This window comes from Pteropus medius, unplaced genomic scaffold (genome assembly GCF_902729225.1).
Source record: "Pteropus medius unplaced genomic scaffold, Ma_sr-lr_union100, whole genome shotgun sequence".
NCBI classification, from domain to species: Eukaryota; Metazoa; Chordata; class Mammalia; order Chiroptera; family Pteropodidae; genus Pteropus; species Pteropus medius.
Genome location: NW_024349797.1, coordinates 983,541 through 1,003,719, shown reverse-complemented (window position 1 = coordinate 1,003,719; position 20,179 = coordinate 983,541). Strand labels below are relative to the sequence as shown.

Genomic DNA, 20,179 nt, shown 5'->3' with positions numbered 1-20,179 from the left:
TTCCTTTCCTATAATGGCTTACAGCTAACGAAAAAGGAAAAAAGGAAAACTGAAAATGTGTTAAGACCATGCATTTCATAATTTCCAAGAACAGACAAGACAGCTTAGTGATTACAAACTGGCCTCTGTCATCAGACAGACCTGTGTCTGAATCCAGGCTCCACCACTTACTAGCTGTGTGATCTGGAACAAGTTACTTCGCCTCTCTGTGCCTTTGTTCTCTTATATGTAACAAACCACAGTCCAAGCATCGTAGAAAGCCTTCTGAACTGGGAGGCCTGGGTCCACCGCCTGACCTGTAACTAACTACTGTTGGAACCAGGTCACACCACAGCTTCTCTGCACCCCAACTAGACACGAATATAAAACCCAGTGTCTTTAGTATTCCCTCCATCTCTGATCTAGAATTCAGAACTTCAAATTTCTAACTTTCCTTCAAAGACTCATCAGTGTTCCATGACACTGCCTGTATCCTAGGCCAACTCCTCTATTCATGATAGTGCTCATGCTGAACTCCTCCAATTACTGCCTGTATCCTAGGCCAACTCCTCTATTCATGATAGTGCTCATGCTGAACTCCTCCAAGAAACACAAAACTGTTAGGGTTAAGCGTTCCCTCCCAGACTTAGGGTCCCTTCCCACCAAACAATTCCTGTAATACCACTACCCACCACTAGGTGCCATAGGACTCAACATTTCTTCTTGGAGCAAACACATTAAGCATTCACTCGCAAAGCTCCATGGTAGGCCCTGGAGATACGAAGATAAATCAGACGCAGATGCCCTCATTAAAGTGTTCAGAGTCCAAGAGGGGTGACAGACATGTCCACGAAAGCAGGATACTATAATGGGTAGGTGTTCAGTTATGTTAACACAGAGCAGGAGGAAGTGGCAACTGAGATCAGAGCAGAAGGATGAACAGGAGTCTGGGGGAGGTAGGAAAGGCCATTCAAGCCTAGATGACAACACAGGCATGGGCATTGGAAGCCCCAGAAGTGTAGGCACTCAAGAAAAAATGAAAACATGAAGATGATCTGATCTCAAGGAGATTAGTGGGAGAACAGCCAACGTGGAGAGTGAAATAACAGATTCACACCTATTTGGATTCCTAGGACTTCGTTTACTTGTTTATCAGGGGTGTTCTCAACTAGAAACCCAGTTCTGCCTAGGCAGAGCCTTTGTCAGTGAGGTTTACCCTCTAACCATGTCACCCTAGAACAGGTCCTGAAACCTAGTAGGTACTCAAATATATTTTAATGATTGACAGAACTGATAAGATTCCATCTAAATGCAGGATACCCTTTCTGGAACATTCATCTAGTTAACAAGTCATTAAAACTGCCCAAGAAAGAAGACTCTTTATCAACAAAGACCTATGTATGGAAACACACAGAAAAATTTTCCCCAGAGTTTAATGATATGGACCAGCCTTCAACTCAGGAATCCACTTTTGTAATCCATAAGTAATTTAGGTAAGAAGGAATTTGTGGGAGGGTGGGAAATATAGTGAGGAGAGACCCTATGAATAACAACAATTGAGCATCTATGACTCAAATTCTGGTTAGTAAATCTTTCGAAAGTTGGGACTTTAATTTACTCCAAACTTACACTGCATTTGTAGCTTGTAGTTATGACAAATGCTAGCTATCTTCCTTTGTAAATGCCAACCACTCTAGAGCAGCAAAGCCTAGGGTCCAGGAGATAACCATGCTGAGCTGAATAGGTAGGAAAGACCAAATATGTGGAAAAGGAAGGGGCTTCGACATTAAATTTAGAGTCATTTCTCAGCTCTGGCCACACTAAGGCTGCCAGGTGGCCTCTGGCAATTCTCTCCCCAACTCTAAATTTCCAGCTCTTCGCCTGGAAGATGAGAACCCCCTACTTTGCAGAGTTGCTTTTGAAAAGTAAATAAAATCTATGGCCATGCTACCCTGAACAAGCTCGATCCCGTCTGATCTCGGAAGCTAAGCAGGGTCGGGCCTGGTTAGTACTTGGATGGGAGACCACCTAGGAAGATTGAGTGTTCTAGGTATTAAAAAAAAAAAGAAAGGGAATAAAATAAGTCATACAAATTCCCTAGCATGGAATAAATGTAGCAACTAACCAGCATGCTTGTTCTCAGCCAAATTCATTGGAGAAGCTCCTCCCCATCCCTTAGGTATTCTGACTTGCTGCATCTAAGGATGGAACTGTCAGCCCTTTACCAACTCTTCAGGTGACCCTGATGACCAACTAAGAGGTGGGCCACTACAGTTACACTACAATGCCACTAACACATGTCACATGCAGCTAAAAGCCATAAGACATCACGCCTGCCACTCAGCTCCCAGACCTCAAAACCCTACTCAGGGAAGTCTCTTGTAGGATTAGCAATCAAATGCTGACTATAATATAGTCTAAATATTTATGTTGCCAAATAAGAATTTCTGTTGATGTTATTTCCTCTCCACTATATTATATCAAACTTACATTGTTTGCCTTAGTCCATAAAACCCAATGGATTTTTCTGACATCAGCAATGTTAAGCACTTCAGAAAAAAATTTACAAGATGTGTGCTAACTCAGTAGTATAAGCTTGTTTATACAGTTCTAATCTGACTGAGTGGGCAGGAACCTCAAGGGGGAAGAAGGAAGAAAACAGCTATAAAGAACAAATAACCCTTTCTGTTGTAGCACAGTCTGCCAACTTGACATTTCCTATATACTCAAGGTTCAGAAGTTCAATGACAGATCATGTGTCTGTTTCAGGTAATATAGAGAAGACCTTAAAGCAAGATGACAGAGCTCAACCTCCAGAGGACAATTTTGGTGGCAATGACAGGCACTCGGTATTTTACTGGAATATTATTGTTTGATCATTTCAAGACCTCAGTTAGAATTCAATGGTTCCCAAAAGCTGATCCAAGGACCTGAACCAGACTAGCAACCTCAGTATCACGTGGGGGAAATTCTAAAGATACATGTTCCTGGTTCCCATGCTCCAGAAATTCTAATCCAGTTGGCCTAAGGTGATCCCTAGAGATTTATAATTTAAATATTCCCCAGGTGATCTGGAAACACATGCAAGTTTGAGAACCATTGACCTAGATACCATGGAGCCTGCTTCCTCTTCACCTGATCCCCCTATCTCTTCCCATGTTGCCTACTGTCGGGCAGCCACGCTTTGGTGGAACTCCTTTAATTTCCCTTGTATTTAGGCAAAAAAACTCACTGTAAGGATATAGCAAGGATCATGGGGTCAAATAACCAGCTCAGCAATGCAACTTAAGTGCTGTGTGACCCTGAGCAACTTATCACATGCTTATTTAGCCTCTCTGAGACTTGGTTTCCTCATCTAGGAAATGGAACGAGCACTAATCCGCCTGTTTTGGTGGTTCTCAGCCTGGCCTTCTTGTCAGAATCACTTGGGCAGTGCTGTAACTGTAACAAGTGGGTTTATTATTATTACTCTACAGATGAGAAGACTGAGGCTCTAGAATATAAGTAACTTGCCCAAAGTAACACAGCTTGTCAGCCGAGAAATGAAAACTCAAACTCAGAGCAGACGCCAATGCCCACAGACTTTCCAATGTGTCAGTGTTGGTCTGCAGTGAAATTACCTATATAAAGTATTTAAAACAAAATTGTGTGAATATACAAAATTTAAGTATATAGCTAAATATTAAATATTTAGCACCTATATATTATATATAAACTTAGTAGTAGGCACTACTGGTACGTAGTAAAACTGGTACACAGTAGGTCTTCGAGTACTTTGTAGTCCCTTCCTTCTACTTCCTAGTGCATCAGTGAAGTTGACTTCCCCATATCAATCCTATCTTAAGACATATAAATACAGTCCTATCTGGGTTGCTACAGCTGCCTGACAGCCTAAACAAACTAATCTTCTAAAGCTGCTTATAAAGAAAAATATTTTTGCATTCCCTATATTAAACAATAATCCTAAAAATTAAGCTGAGAGGGAGAAGCAGAAAGTTCTTCACAAAACAGGAAGTCTTTAGCCATGTGATGTGCCGCATAGTCCTGTTAATACAATCACTGCTCAAAGTTCAGGTTCATGGAGGCATCTCTTACCACACTGCTCTGGACACCCCTAGACTCTGCCAATGCCCCATTGACTCTTCTTGACTTTTGAACTCTTCCTTTGTAAACAGTACTCCCACTATGTCCTTCTACCTCCTCTCTGAACTTTGACTTTCTGTGACCTTGATGGAAACCTGGCTTACCCCAAGGGCATCCCCTCCCCCATAGCTCCCTGTCCTCAGCCTGTATATATCTCAAGATCAGGAAGTAACATAAGCATGCTCCTGGCTGTCCATTGCTGCTTCAAATTACTTCCCTCCGGTCTTCCTACCCAAATCCCTGATCTCGTGACATTCAAGCCATCTAGCTATGCCGCTTTCTACCCATTCTCACTGCTACGTCTCACCTCCTTCCTGCTTATGCCCTTCCATTTCCTAAAGACTCCAGTTCCAGTTCTCAGAGGTTTTCTCCATCCCTTAGTTAATCTCAGTGACTTTAATGTCAGAATCAAAGACCTATCAAAAAAAAGGTTGATTTGTTCTTCCTTCTATTTCCTCACCTGAACCCTTTTCCGCCATCCCTCTTCCCCGGCCACCGTCTCACATGGCCACATGCTGAACCTCAACATCACCAGTGCCTGTATCGTCGCAAATCCTCTACTTTCTCCACCTTCCCTCTTTGCAGTTCATTTACTCTACATTCACTGCAAATATTCTTCAAACTTATTTAGACATTCAATCTATTTCAACCTAAATTTTTTTAGATTTTCTTCTCTCACTGCATCCATCATTATAATCAATCGCTATCTTTCAAATATCCTCATCTCCCTCACCTCCCCTTTTCTGTGTTATATTTCCTAGCAAAACTGCAACGTTGACAGAACCTGAATATCCACCATACAATATCCATACAGGATCCAAATATCCAAGTTCACATCCAAGCAAGTGAACACTTTGGGGTAGGGGTGAGGTTGAAAGGAAATCACGCAACCGGGCTGACTAGCTGCATTGTAAATTCATGGGCATGAACTTTAAATGAGTTAGTCAACACTGCCCACCAAGTCTAGAGTGTTTTCCTACCAAGTTTGATTTTTCCCTTTCTGAATTGGCTATCTCATATTTCCTCCTTGTTCAGATTTTACACACAGTCTCAGCTGATGGGCTCACTTAGAACTTCATTGAAGAAATGGAAGCCAGGAAAAGGCTAGCCTCTCATCTTGGGACACCCGCACCTAAACCACTGTGTTCTTGGCCTTCCCTCTGACTGCAATAGAGAAAGTGTTGCTGCATTTACTAAAGAAAAGTTGCTCCATTTTCACTCTTAATTGGAAGGTTATAGAACATTTCTCCTCACTTACACCCTACCACCACGCTAACAGGTCTCTAGTATAATAACAGTGAATTACAGTAAAAAGACCTCCAAAATCCAAACTCTCTGAGGAGTACTTAGGGAAACCTAGCCAAGAGAGAAAACTAAAATGGGGGAATTTGAAGCTTCGGCAAACATTAAGAATCTCCCAACTCCTAGCCAAATTAAATCCAACTTCACACTAGAGGCCTAGTTACCTCGGCTCCTGACATACGTGTGGCTTTCAACAAAAAATTACAAGGCATACTAAGAGGCAAGAAAAAAACACAGTGTGAAGAGACAACCATCATCAGAACCAATCTCAGATATGACACAGATGTTGAAATTATCAGCAAAGAAATTCAAAATAATGATGATTAAATAGGTAATGGGTTCTAATGGAAAAAGTAGATAGTAATGAAAACAGAGACGGAAACTCTTTTCTAAAAAATTTCTTAAAAGGGAAAATGCTAAAAGTCAAAAACACTATGACAAATTAAGGATGCCTTTGACAGGCTCAGTGATAGACTCAAAATAGCCAGGGAAGAAATCAATAAACTTAAATGAAAGTCAAGAGAAATTTCCCAAACTGAAAGAGAGAGAAAAATAATTTTTTTAAAAAATAGAACAGGACATCCAAGAATTATGGTACAATGTCAAAAGATGTAACATAAGTGTCATTGAAATACCTCGAGAAGAAGTAAGAGAAAAGGGATTAGAAGTATTTGAAGGATTAATAACTGAGAGCTTTCCAAAGTTAAAGATATACACCAAACCACAGACCCAGGAGGACCAGAAAACACCAAATGGGGGTTAAAAAAACCACTACACCTAGGCATCTCACACTCAGACTACGGAAAATCAAAGACAAAGAGAAGATCTTGAAAGAAACCAGAGGGAAAAATGTTTCCTATAGACTAACAGGATAACAATTACAGAGGGCTTCTCATCAGAAACCACGCAAGCAGTAGGGTGGTGTGAAATACTTAAGATGTTGAAAGAAACCACCTGCCTACAATTCTATATCTAGTGAAATTATCCTTCAAAAGTGAAGGAAAAATAAATACTTTCTCAGACAAACAAAAACTGAACAAGTTCACTAGCAAACTCGCACTGCAAGAAATGCTCAAAGAAGTTCTTCAGGCACAAGAATATTACATAGATCAGAAACTTGAGTTTATAAGTAGAGCAAGTATCAGGGAAGAAATAAATAAAAAGAAAATAAAATCTTTTATTTTCTTATTCTTAATTGACCTAAGAGAAAGAAATAAGACTCCTTTGAACAATGTTCTTGGGACAGAAAGAGACAATTTTTTAAAGACTAGTATATCAATGTCTACATTGATATACGTAGAGTTCTGGAATAGCCCTTAACCATCAACGAGTTCAAAAGTCTGGCAAACTAGGGCCTGTGGAACAAATCTAGCCTGCTACCTGTTTTTGTATGGTCTGTGAGCTAAGAATAGTTTTTACATTTTTGGATGGCTGAAAAGGGTTAAAAGAAGAATATTTTATAACACATGAAAATTGTGTAAACATCAAATTTCTATGTCCATAAATAAAATCTTATAAGTAAACACCCATTTTGTTTACTTATCGTCTATGACTGCTTTTATGTTACAACAGCAGAGTTGTGTAGTTGTAAAAGAGACCAAAAGAGACCATGTGCCAAAGCTCAAAATATTTACTATTTGCTCCTGTACGTTAAAAAATGCTGTCTTCTCTAAACAAGCCCAATTACTTAATTTTTCAGAGGATGAAACTAGAGAGATCAAGTTATATTCTAATGTCATCTCGCTATTTGGTAATAGAGCCAACAGTAGAATTTGGGTCTTGAGATCCTAAATGCTTCTCCTCTCACATGAAAGTATTTATATTTTACAAGTATAGGTTCTAAGGTTATAGTATCTAATACTACTAATATTATTGACCTTAGGGACAGCAGAAATAACATATTATTCTCTTATTCGCATGAAAGATTGTATGACTGCTAGATCAGAAGGAGTGACAGAGAAGCTTTGCCAATTTTTAAACACAAGAAGGGGATGACTAAGAGATAAGGAGGATGACATGCTCCCCAGGGGCCCAAGAAGAAAAGCATTCCTACTGGCTTTTTAAAAAAAGAATGTCAGTTTTATTCCGTTCATTGTTTTCTTTCTTCATTTTTTTAAGAACAGGTAAAATCAGGAGCTTTTTACCCTACAATTAGGCATTTAAATATCGAGTGCACCTCTCCTATGACTCCATAGTGCACACACTTGGAGCAGCAATAGTAAGCTTTTCCTCTTCTGGGGGTAGCAAGATTTAACAAAACAAAGATTTATTCACAAAGCTTATCAGGCAGAAGCAATATAGGTCAAAGGAATAACAATTGAATAGGTTTCTGAAGGTTTGTTTGTTACAGTTTTACTCATATTATGTAGCTGGAAGACCAACATGGTACAATTAGAATGTACCACTTCCTACAATGAGGATCTACATTAAACAGAACAACCCTCGAAAACAACCAGAAAAGCTGGATAAAGCGTTTTTTAAAAAGAGAGTTCCCAAGACAATGAGAACACATGGGACCAGATCCAAGAGAAATGGGAAAAAAGGTGGTGAGTCAAACATTCCATGTGACTATTGCTTTAAGCGTTTGTTCAAAATCAACATCTATTCACAAAAATGCTCTTAGCAAATTTTGAATGTAAGAGAAATTGTTTAAACTGATAAAGGATATTTATAAAATGCAGCAACCATAATATTTAATAGTCACACTTAGAAAACTTTCCCACTGAGATTAAAAATGAGACAAGAATGCCTACTATGACCACTTATAGTCACCATTATATTAGAAGTCTTAGTCAATACGAAAGGCAGGTAAAAGAAATTAAAGGCACAATGACTACAAAGGAAAAAATAAAAACTGTTTTGCTGGTAATTTTATTGTTTGCTGGAAAATCCATAATAATTTACACAGAACTATTAGAATTAATGAGTGAATTGAGCAAAATCACTGGATACAAGGTCAATATATAAAAATCAATAGCATATACTCACAATGAACAACCATAAAATGTTTATAAAAGATATAATTCATATTATAAAATAACTTTAAATACTAGGAATATATGTAAAGAAAAATGTGCAATACCTTTACAACATATACAAAACACTAACAGAAATGAAAGATCTAAATAAATGAAGGGGTATACCATCTTAATGAATTAAAATAGTCAACATTCTAAAGATATTAATTTACTCCCAATTTGGGCTAGAGATTTAATGCAGTCTCAACCAAAATTCCATCAAAAGATGATTTTAAAATTTTTATAGTAATGCAAATGGCTAATAATAACAAAACTATTCTTAAATAAGAACATAGCTGGAGGACATACACTACTGGATATTAAGACATTATTAAGGTATATTAAAGACAGTAGGGTATCAGTATCACAGGTAAATTGAACAATGAAAAGGGCTAGAAAGCAGAGAGAGACCCAAATATAAATGATCACCTGATTTATAACAAAGGTGATATTTCAAAGCAATGAAAAAGAAGAGATTTTTTAACAAATAGTGTTGAGTTAACTGTACATACCTATGAAAAACAAAATAAATATAGATCTTCTTATGCAGTAGATAAAAATCTATCTCAGGTGGATTTTTTACCTACAGATAACAGGCAAAACAAGAGGGCTTCTGAAAATTGAAAGAATAGCTTTATGACCTTAGGATGGCAAAAATATCTTAAGCAGGCATAGAAAAAAAAACCATAAAGGAAGGGATTAATAAATTGAGTTACATATAGAGTAAGGTCTCCTATTCACCAAGAGAGTAAAAAAACATGCCACAGGATAGGAAAATATATTTTAAATTCATATGACTGAAAATTATTATTTAAAAAAGAAAACTCTTACAAATCAATATTGTAATATTTAAAAATATTATTGAAAAACAAAAACTCCTACAAGTCAATAAAAAAAAAGATGGACAATCCAATTGAAAAATAGGCAATAAACTTAAATAGGAGCTACAAATGACTTAAGAAAAGTAACAAAAAACATATTAAAAAGGCACCCCATGTCCTAGCAATGCGGTCTCAGGTGTATACCAAACAGAAATGCATTAATATGTGTACCAAAAAGCACTTATAAAAAGTTTAGAGCAGCATTATTCATAGTAGCCCTAACCTGGAAATGTCCCAAATGCCTATCGACAGTAGATAAATTAACAGTTTGTGGAATATTACAAAATGGATTGCTGTACAGCAAAAAATGAATAAACTACTTTTATGCATCATAACATGCATCTCTCAAATAATATTGTACATAAGAAAGAACAAAAGAGTATATACATACATGTATAATTCCATATATATTTCATATATTTTAAAAATGGGAACATACGTGATTGGAATCAGGTTATTGGTCACCACTGGGGTCAGGGGTAAGGTGGTTTCTGGGGGAATGGTAATATTCTATCTCTCGATCTGGGGAAGATAACATGGATGTATTTAGTGTTTGAAAATTTATTGAGAAATGATTCGTGGACTTTTCTATGAATATGACATACAATAGAATTGTATGCTTTAAAAAATAGTGCAAATATTCTGAAAGAAGGACATAGTATCACTAGCTCTCAGGGTGGCACTTGAGCCATATCAGGTAGAGCAATGCCAAACATGATATAATTGCAGGCACAGGGTTGTAAGAATGGTGGGGGGGCCAGAAGTTATCTGTCACCACTGTATACCCTCACTTCAATGCTTGTGCAGTAGGGATAGGCCGGGAACGATAATCATTGAACAGGGAACTAGTCTAGAAGTGAAATGAGATTAGAAATATACCATTGAAGGAATGACTCACATTATCCAAAAGCTTTATTTTGAATAATGAAAGTCTTCCTACTCTTACAAAATATCTCAGAACTCTCTAAGAGTGGTTGAATTACTTTGCATTGGTTCTTAATAACTTTCCACTGCCCAGCAAATAAAACCCAAAGTCCTTCAGCCAGTTTAGAGGATTGAAGTAGTTACTGTTTCTGATTGCCCAGAATATATTTTTGCTATCCAATTTGCTTCTTCTGATAGGGAATAATGGGCCTGGGAACTCTCCTGGCCAGAATATGCTGTATCACTGGACACATTGACCGAATCAAGGTAGACATGTGACTCTATTCAGGACCAATCAAGGTCTTTCCTTGACACTGAGATAAGGATACTGGAAGAAAGAAGACCCTTTCCCTCTGAGGGACTGTGTCAAAAGGAGGTAAGGCTAAGAATAGTAATGACCATCTACTTTTTCTCTAGTGTCACAGAAGGGAAAGTCAAGACAATGAGATATAAAGTGAGAGTGCTGACAATATCACTTAAGTCCTTAGATCTAGACAGGCCTGAATTCTCAGGCATATGAGTCACATAAATTCCTTTTTGCTTGAGATGGTTTGAATTTTGCTTTAGCTTAGTTTTGTTTTTTGGTCCAATTCAAGAGAGCCATGAATCACCATTATCTTCATCACCATCAGACGTATGTGGCATTTAAGTCCCTAGTTTGATAGTCCTGTCTATCACTGTTCATCTTCATATAACCAACAACATAACCAATCTCAACCACAGGAAACATCCCGCCACCAAGAATTCCCAATAAGCGAAGTTCAACTTAAACCAATCTACTTCCAAAAACACTTTTGATAGCCAACTGGTCATTCTTATTAAGGATAATTAGAAAATATGAGAAATTGGAGATTAGAAACAGGTTTTTGCCATGGGGGTGGGGTTGTAAGGCAGATGGCAGGCAAGGAAAGTAGTTTTCGAAGAGAAGTTTTTAAAAGCTAAAGGAGCTCCCCCCACCCCCAAAGAATGAAAACCTGGAACTAACAACATATGCTTTGGCATGATGCTAAATATCCTAAGCACTGGGGTGAGATATCTGAGAAATTCCTAATCACTCAGTCCAAGCAAGTTATATGAAGTTTACCCCAAGATTTATTCACTTTACCCTTGAGCCACAGGAAGATCCAGGCATCAGTGGTCAATCCTGCAGTCTGAAAGTCTAAAAGGCAGTGAACATCTGGACAGAGAGCCTGACAGTGGGGGAAATGCCCATTTGCATGGGAATTATGCACTGACTGTAATATAGCAAAATTACTGACAACATTTTAATTCAGGGGAGTGATCTCCTAGTAAGAAGTAACTAGGAATTCATTGTGGCACATCCTCTACTACCAACATAAGGTTGGTAAGTGCCACTCATAATCAACTTCGTTTTCTCTTTTTACTTTAAGATAAATATTTATTAAACGGTTTTGCTTGCAACATTTTGCCTATCCCTATTTCCTATTTAAAATTCATCAATAAACTTCTGCCTGAAAGGATTTTAAGGACCTGACCCTCGGAGGGTCGGGGCGGGGGCGGGAGTGGGGAGGTGGGTGGGAATTAAAAATTCTTTGCACACTTTATCACCTATATCCTTTTACTTACACTGAAATGCCTCAAGCACACTTTTGCCACTTCTGTCCAATGACCCCATCTCTGCAGGCCCCAAACCCATTGGTCCACCAGTGTCCATCCATTCAATTTCTTCAATGAAATCTCTCAGTGGGAAGTCACCATTGCTCATTCCATTTACATGTGCTTGTCTTACCACATTCTGTTTCTCCATCTTCCACTCTACCTCCCCGTCCCCCACCCCCGCCCCTCAGAATGTTAAACTTCTTGAAAACAGCCATATCTGATCATCGTCATCTAGAAAAGGGTCTTTGGTAGTGGGACTTACAACTGATGTGGACGTGCAGGGTGAGGAACAGGAAAGAACAGTGGAGACCTCAGACCAACTAGGTGACTTAGGGTGGGAGCCCCCTCCTCGCCCCATCTCTAAACTACGAGTTGACTAAACCAGAGATTTCCAGAAACATTATTTCAGTAATGCCCTCAAAGCAATCACAATTTCTCAGCCGTCTTCTGCACCTGCGGAGAATGCAGATCAATAGGGAGAAGCTACTTTGTCTAATGTCACATACCCCAGGCTATGGGTAGAAACCAGCAACCAAGCCCCTAAACTGCCATTCTAAGAGTTAAAGAGCCTTCTTCTAAAAGAAAAAAAATCTAAAATATAATCAATAAATTTATTCTTTATGAATGCATCCTTTCTATTTTGACCAGCTGCTGAATCAGTCTTTGTTTTAGGATGTATGGTCAGCAAAATAATATAATGGCATCTTCCTGCTTGGTTTGGAATCTGAACACAGTAGCACTTACATAGCAGCTTAGGAAAAAAATACACTGGACATTTTTAAAAATTGTTGTCTATCTTACAGAGAGGTCACAGACAGAAAAACATCCAACTAGCTCAAACAAGTGTTTGGTTTGGATTGGGCAGTGTTGATCTATACAACATTCTTCTAATTGAAATTAGTTGCTAATGATTAAAAATGAATGGCAACAAGAGGGCTTTCTGATCAGCACATACCCTTTGCTTTAACACAATCCTCACTTGTCCCTAATGATTCCCAACCCTGGGATCTAGTGCCAGATGCCATGCATCGTCACACAGGAGTAGCTGTTTTGCTTTTAGAAAAATAGAAAGTGTTCTTTGGTATCCATATCTCTATCAAAAATGGGTCAGAGGGCCCCATGTTTTAAGAAAAATGGGTTCTTACCCTGAAAGCAAACAATTGGTTTAACAACTAATTATCAATACCTCTCACCTGAAAAGTTTGCATTATTCCTCTCTTCACCTATGAAATTTCTACCTGTTTCCCAAAGCCTGTCTCTTTCAGATCTGATTATACAATATTCTCTCTCTGAACTAAACTGTACTTATTGTGTTTGTCATCTATTTGTTACCTAATCTGACATAAAATTCCACTCATTCTTTTCCTAAACTTTTACTTAACATCCTTTATTGTTAATTTTCTATTGATTTCATCAGGTCCAAGACAACTGAAATGATGATCTCAAGGGCAGAGTCTCTATCTATTCCCCACCTTGTAATACCTCAGAGAGACTTAGGACTTAGGAGTAAGAGCTGAGTTTAAATCTTGATATCTCTACTTAATAACTATCTGGGGAAGTGACTGAACCTCTTTTTCAGCTTTGATTTCTTTATTTGTAAAATGGGAGTAATACCATCTAATTCTTGTTAAAAGGCTTTGATCTACCAAAAGCTTTGCAAGTGCTGATTATTATTTGGTAAAATCAATTCACCGCTTTTAACCAATCTGTAGCTTTGTAGCTTTGTAGGTTGGCCAACTTTTTGTTTAGCAACCCAATTTTTTCTCATGCATTTACTATACATGTGGCTTTGTGCTGAAATAGGAAAAGTTATGGTTTAAAAAAAAAAAAAAAACAGACCACAGCCCATTGAGTGAGACAAACATTAATGTATAATTACAAAACAGGATGAATGCCTCACTATAGTATGAATCTGAGGTGGATCTAGCCAGGCGAAATCAAAAAAACAATAAGAATGGGGTTTATAACCATCTGCACCCACAATCATATCAGTCCATGCATCTGCACCACTTACTAGTCCATCCTGCCTCCCATTTTCACCCACCCACAACTGTCACTCTGAAAGTCATTAACTCAGCGAACATTTAGCAAACTCCTACTAGGTGCCAAGCACTATAAGAGATACAAAGGATACAGAGAAAAATAACACATGGCCTTGCTCCAGGTATGGGTCACAGTCTGGCACGAGAGATATCAATGTGGCAGCAGTCCTAGGGTTCACTTCTCTTCCTGCTGGAGATTAATGGACTTTAGGCTCAAGGAAACATATTCATCTTTGGCTACTGCAAAGGAAGGTCTTTCCTACCCTACCCTGTCCACTTAGCATCTGGGCCATTTGCTTTCTATACGTCCTCAAATCCAATGTTACAATGATGGAGCAGGACTCTCCCAGGGACTTAGGAGTCCCTCAAATGCTAGGCTGATAAAGTCCTCCAGAACAGAAAAAAAAAAGCGTGGGGGGACCGTTACCCTGAAATACCTTTTTCCTAACAGACTCCTGTTGGGGGAGGTCATTGGGAGGATGTGACCTCCAGGTAACCGATGAGCTGGGCCTGGGCAGTTGGAGGCTCCCTGCCCCCTCCCCGTCCTTGGAATGTATGTTCTGCCCAATTTCCACAGTGGGAGCCATTTTCAAGGACACAGCCTCGAGAGAATAAGGTGTTGTTGAGATCCTCTGGATAGTGTATGTGACTGAACCTCGTTAAGGCCTTTATATAGACTTTTAAGATTCTGGTGGGCGGGTGTAGAAATCTACTCACCTTATAGCTGGCCCAAGACAAGCCTTGTACACAAGTTCCCTTGCTTATTAAACCGGCAACCTTCCAATCTGGAGTGGTCTGCCTCCTTCTTTGGTCCCTTCTTGTCCTCTGTATATGGGGACCAGTTTCAGATTTCACCCAGGGAATTTCTGTTGCAAATCAACAACTCATTATCAATATCATTAGAAAATAGAAAGTGTGATGCGACAGGGGCCATCTCCAATTCCTGGGCCTCCTCTGCCCAGTACGCTATTCAGGATCCGATTTTCTCCTTGATGCCACACATACTCAAGGGGTATACTTTTATTCCCATTTTACAGATGAGAAAATTGAGGTTCAGCATCACCATTGATGGTGTTTAAAATATGCCTTTTGTGCTACTTTAAGAGCCACCGATCACAGTTCTCTGTCTGGGCTCGGGGCTGGCCAGATCTCAGTGGGTGCAACGCAGGAGCCTCAGGTACTTCCGAGGCGTGCCACCGCTAGTTAACATTCACGCAGGGCGCTGTCATCTCAGAAGGCTTTGTTTAATGCGCACTTACCTCTGGGCAAGAAAACAGCCTGTTAGGGAAAATACTTGTGAATGAGGGAACTCGAACATGCAAAAATTTAAAGACAGCTTTTCCTTTGATGGTTTTACCTAAGTATTTAGAAAAGCCAGGACAGCTGGTCTCCACCACAACTCAGTTGAGTAGCCTCGGTTACATGAGCATCGACTTTGCTCATATTCAAATATTTACACATTTTTAAAGTTTACATAAATAAAAATAGCTGTACCCTATGTTTCTAACACCTAAGTAAAAGGACTCATTTTCTAATCACAAAGTAGCCACACAAGGATGACCAGAAATGGGGTGTTTCAGTCGACTGGAACCTCCCAGCTGTCAAATGCACTCCCGCAACACCCTCTTCTCCTAGTTTCCTCAGTCATGAAATGGGGACCCATCTCATAAAATGGTCATGGTGCTCTAATGCACACTGTTCTGCCTTTTAGGGGTGTCTCTAGGGGTGAGGGGAGTCTGTACTACTACTTTTTAAAACTGCTGCTTTGGTAGTTTGGGTAATTAATAGTGAATTTCCTTTCTCTTATTGGAATGTGTATGTGGTAGAAAATGAATTGCCTCTTACAGGTCTCAGGGAGGCAACAGTGAAGCATTTGATAAGCTTCGTGGTTTGTAATATCTCAAGCAGGTACTCTGAGTTGTTACTTAATGTAACTCATTAGGTTTAATGTTCATTTTAACTGCCTACTTGTAGGCATTTTTGCTTTCCTTGCAATTTGAAGAACTCAGTCAGTCTCATGACTAATTATTACTCTTATTACAGACTTACTAGTTCCAAAGTCTGAGTAATTATCTCTTTTCTCTTAACTACTTTATAAAGCTTTTCCCCATATGGGGGGGAAAATGATATTGATTCAACCAATGCTTACTGAGCACCTACTGTCAGGTACATCACTGGCCATGGAACAGATGGATGCCAAGAAAAGTGAAACAGTGTTTCTGCCCCCACAGAGCTTACTACATAGTTCTCAATGTGGTCCACAGACCAGCAGAGTCAGCATTATCTGAGGACCAGTTAGAAATGTAAAATTCAGGCCCCATTCCAGACCAACTGTGTCAGAAACTCTGGAGGTGACCCCCTCCCCAGCCATCTGTGTTTGAAAAAGCCCACTTCAAACAAAGATCGTCCTCATCAAATGTCAAAACAACAATGTTGTTAGCTTATTGAGCTAAATCAGAAAGTGTCACTTGTACTTTGAGGAAACAGAGACCCAAAGGCCACATGAGGGGTTGAAGGGATTAAAACCAGAACTCAGGTCTCTCATCCTACATTGCCAATGTTCTTTCTTGATGTTTTCATCCCTAAATCTTTTAGGGAGCCCCAAGTATTACCAACCCAAAATGCAAACCTTGGTTTTCAAAGAGAAACTCTTTGAAAATAATGAGCACTAACAAAAATTAACAGCTGGTCTATCAAACCCATCTAGCAAACTAGCGGTCATTTCCCAAACCTTTAACACTTTTCAAAGTTCCAGTTACAAGACTGAAATTTGTGCAGGGGAGGAGGGGTCAAAATATAATGAATAATGTAATAGTAAGTCTGTAAGAATATAGAGTATGCAGAAATGTCAACAGTGGTTCACCTGTGAGAGAATCACAAATGATCTTTTTTTCTTTGTAGTTTTTTGAATTTTTCCCAATGGTTATATATTATTTCCATAATAATAATAATAATAACTGTTTTTTGAAATGTTACATCCATATCACTCAACATGAAGGTTTATTTTGTAATTCTATTCCTCTTCATACAGCAGGACAGTATGTATGTGTAGTAATTATTTATATGCCATGTGTTACAATGAAGATGAAATTTGGTAAATACATTCCTTCCAGCTGGCGCTGAAAACGAAGAGGCTAAATGCTTTCCCAGGTTCAAAGCATTATGAATTAAGACAAGCTAAGTATGAGGCTAAAGGAAAAATTAATCCCAGTACTGAAATCTCTGAGAGCATCCTTTTTGAAAAATGTTGATGTGACACATAGCTCCTGACTCATATCTCCCTAATGTTTAACCCCTGGCACAAAACAGAATGTTCAGCAGTTCCTGGCAAAGTCTTTGGAGTTCAGGGGATAAAATGCATGGGAGAATATCAGAAAAACAAGACACAGAATGATCCGACTGTCACAAAAAATTCTGTCTCTGTGGACAATAAGACTTCCAGAATTACTCGCAAATTTTATTGTCCTAAATATTCTTTTAGAGGGTAACTAAACTTATCGATTACAGCAGACTGTATGCAAATGTCAATTCAGATGTTTTACACCATCTGAAACCAATATAAAATTGTGTGTCAATTATACTTCAATTAAAAAAAGTTTTCTAAGAAATGTTGCTCATTTAAAAAAATATCTATGTTGGCTATCTTATTCCGCAGATCATTCATAAATAAACAAATGTCTCATCTAAAAAGACATTTCTGCCACAAAGCACTGTTGTAATTTTTCACTTGATAAGAAAAATTTGTTGCTTGAAGAAAAACTAACATTGTTTTACTGAAATTCTCAGCAATATAATATCAGTGAATGTTAGTTAAGGTTTCTTAAAGGAGACAGGGAAGTAAGTTAGGAACCAATGTAATGAATATGAAAACAGAAACACCAGTGGCTACCTACGTCACTAAAATACCTCACAATAGCTGACATTTCTAGAATTTACAAACACATTCAGGAAAGGAAAAGTTATTGGACAGAGGAACATACATATATATATATATCCCAATATGTATAGTATGTAAGGTTGCCATATTTACACAATTTAGCTTAACAGTAGTATCAGAGAACTCAGAATTTATCATCTTGTTTGTTCTGTTCAGCATGTAAGCTTTTGCTTACAAAGGTATAACTCCAAAGAGTCTCAAATTTCCCTCGGTCCTCAACTTTCACTGGGTAGTCCAATCTTTTGCAAAATTAATAAATTAATGAGGGAAATAAGAATAAATAACAAAGAATATACAACTCACAGAAAGTTTCTCACCAACTCCAAAGTGCCCACTCCATATAATTATCCATCTGCCTATAAAAATTGATCTATAAAAGCCCTTTTAACCTATTAAGCTAAACCTAACAGTTTCCTTTCTGTCTACCACTTTTTGACAAAACACACACAAACTTGTAGCTCAGCCTCTAACTCCATTCAGGCACTTACAAGCCCAGTTCTTATGCTGAATCCACGTCTCATCCCCCTCTGGTGAGAAAAGAGTCCTATGTCAGGCTTTTCCTAATACTGCTTATTTTGGCACTTTTACTTTGGGGTTGCTAAAAGGCATTAATTAGGAACTACCTGCAAATCTAGCTTCTAGGCTTTGATAAGTGCTGAGGGAACAATTCCAGTCCAACAATAAAACCCAAAATATCTTCAATTTGTAGCATGGAAATGCCTCTCCTCTCAACAAGAAAGAAATAATATTCCTTCCTATTCCATTAAATTTTTAAAAATAATATACAGTAGCTTTCATTCTGAACAAAATTACATTATCTGGGTCACTTTCCCCTGTCTCTCTGGGCCACTTTTTACGTAGCCTGACATGGCTTGTAAACACTGTCTATTCGGGCAACCAGTTTAGTTGTCATAGAGCGAATACCTCAGTTCTCTTTCCTGCCGCAGTTCCCCAAAACAGACCGCGCCACCCGCCCCTGCCCTCCACACCTCACCACTCGTTTTCTCTTCCTCCAAACCTCAAATGGGCGAGCTTATTCAGAGAAAAAGTTAATGAATGTCTGCTTTTGAGGTAAAGCTGCCCTACCTGCGATCCCCAAATCACAGGAAGACTGGAAGTCTCTAAAAGCACGTACCCTCTGCACGCTCCTCCCAGTCGGTGAGCGCTTCACGCCCAGAAGCCCGGGAACATGATTTCTATGCAGACCTGCACCCATCCCACACAAGTCCACACGCCAGCTTGCATTATCACTTATGTAAGCTCGTGCCTCTACAGTCCCGAACTGCTCGCACACCACACCCCGACACCTGTCACGCATCTGAAACGGACCAGCATCCACACCCAGGAGATGAAATGACATCAACACATATAAATTGAAGGGTGGGAGCATACCGTTTTAAAACATCTTTTCCCCCATTTATTTCGTGCCCATTTTTGTCACAACTACAATTACCTTAGCAACCAAAGAATTGTCTTGATTTCCCCTCCGGCTTCGGAATTTGTCCTAAAGCCAAGCTTGCGCCAGGGTCATGGTAAAGCTAGAGGAGCCCAGGCAGTCTCTTGGGGGCGAAGGGGACGTCTGGGTCAATCTCCGCGCTGCTTTCCAATGTCTCGCCTCGTCTTTCCGAGTGTCCGCGGTGGCGAGCGCGGGGGCTCAAAGAGCGAAGAGCGAAGCCCAGGGCCGACGAGGAGGCGCGGCAGGTCGCATGGTGCCAGCGCGCGGGGCGCTAGGCTATTTCCAGCGCGCTCAGGGCCAGCCCTGCTCTCCGCGCTCCGGGGCGCTCGCCCCTCGCCCGCCTCTCCCCGCCCCAGGTCGGCGGGGTCCGCGGAGGTCGGTCCGCCCACTCCGCGCCCGTCCGCTCCCGCCGCTCTGGAAAACCCGGCGCCGAAGCGGAGCTCTTGCTGCCAAGCAGGGCCGAGCGCAGGGGCTGCCCCAACTCGCGAAGCCGCTCAGCTCCGCCGCTCTGGAGCTGCTGCAGCGGCGCCCGCTGTCGGGGGTGGAGCGGAGTTGCAGCCCGCGCCGCACGCACCTGGGCGCCCGCACCTGCGCCGGACCGGGGCGGTGCGAGGCGGGGCAGGGCGGGGCCGAGGCACCTGAGCGCGTCCCAAGGGCGCCCCCGCCCGGCTCACCTGTTCTCAGCGCCGCGGAAGGTGCAGACAGTGATTGGCCTGAGGAAGAGGAAACCTAGAAATTCCAGGCACTTTAGCTGCCGCCAAGGAAACTGGAAGATTGGCTCAGCGATGCAGAGGCTCCTTCGGTCAATTCCGAGGGCTGGCTGGGTCTGGAAACTTAAGGGGCGTCAGGACTGTCTTAGGGATTCCTGGTCTGGACTC

General features: G+C 40.1%; 1 protein-coding gene and 1 pseudogene across 3 annotated transcripts in view; one reads left to right on the top strand and one right to left on the bottom strand.

Annotated features, from left to right (window-relative positions):
* Positions 1-19,873, bottom strand: part of RGS6 (regulator of G protein signaling 6) — a 442,000-nt gene extending 422,127 nt beyond the window's left edge. The window contains exon 1 of one of the 3 annotated variants that reach the window (XM_039883699.1): positions 19,299-19,873. The gene's annotated coding sequence lies outside the window, so the exon portion shown is untranslated. The remainder of the gene's footprint in view (positions 1-19,298) is intronic. The other 2 variants (XM_039883696.1, XM_039883698.1) reach the window with 2 other exon arrangements.
* On the top strand, positions 1,914-2,032 carry LOC120619853 (uncharacterized; annotated as a pseudogene).
* Positions 19,874-20,179: the final 306 nt, after the last annotated feature.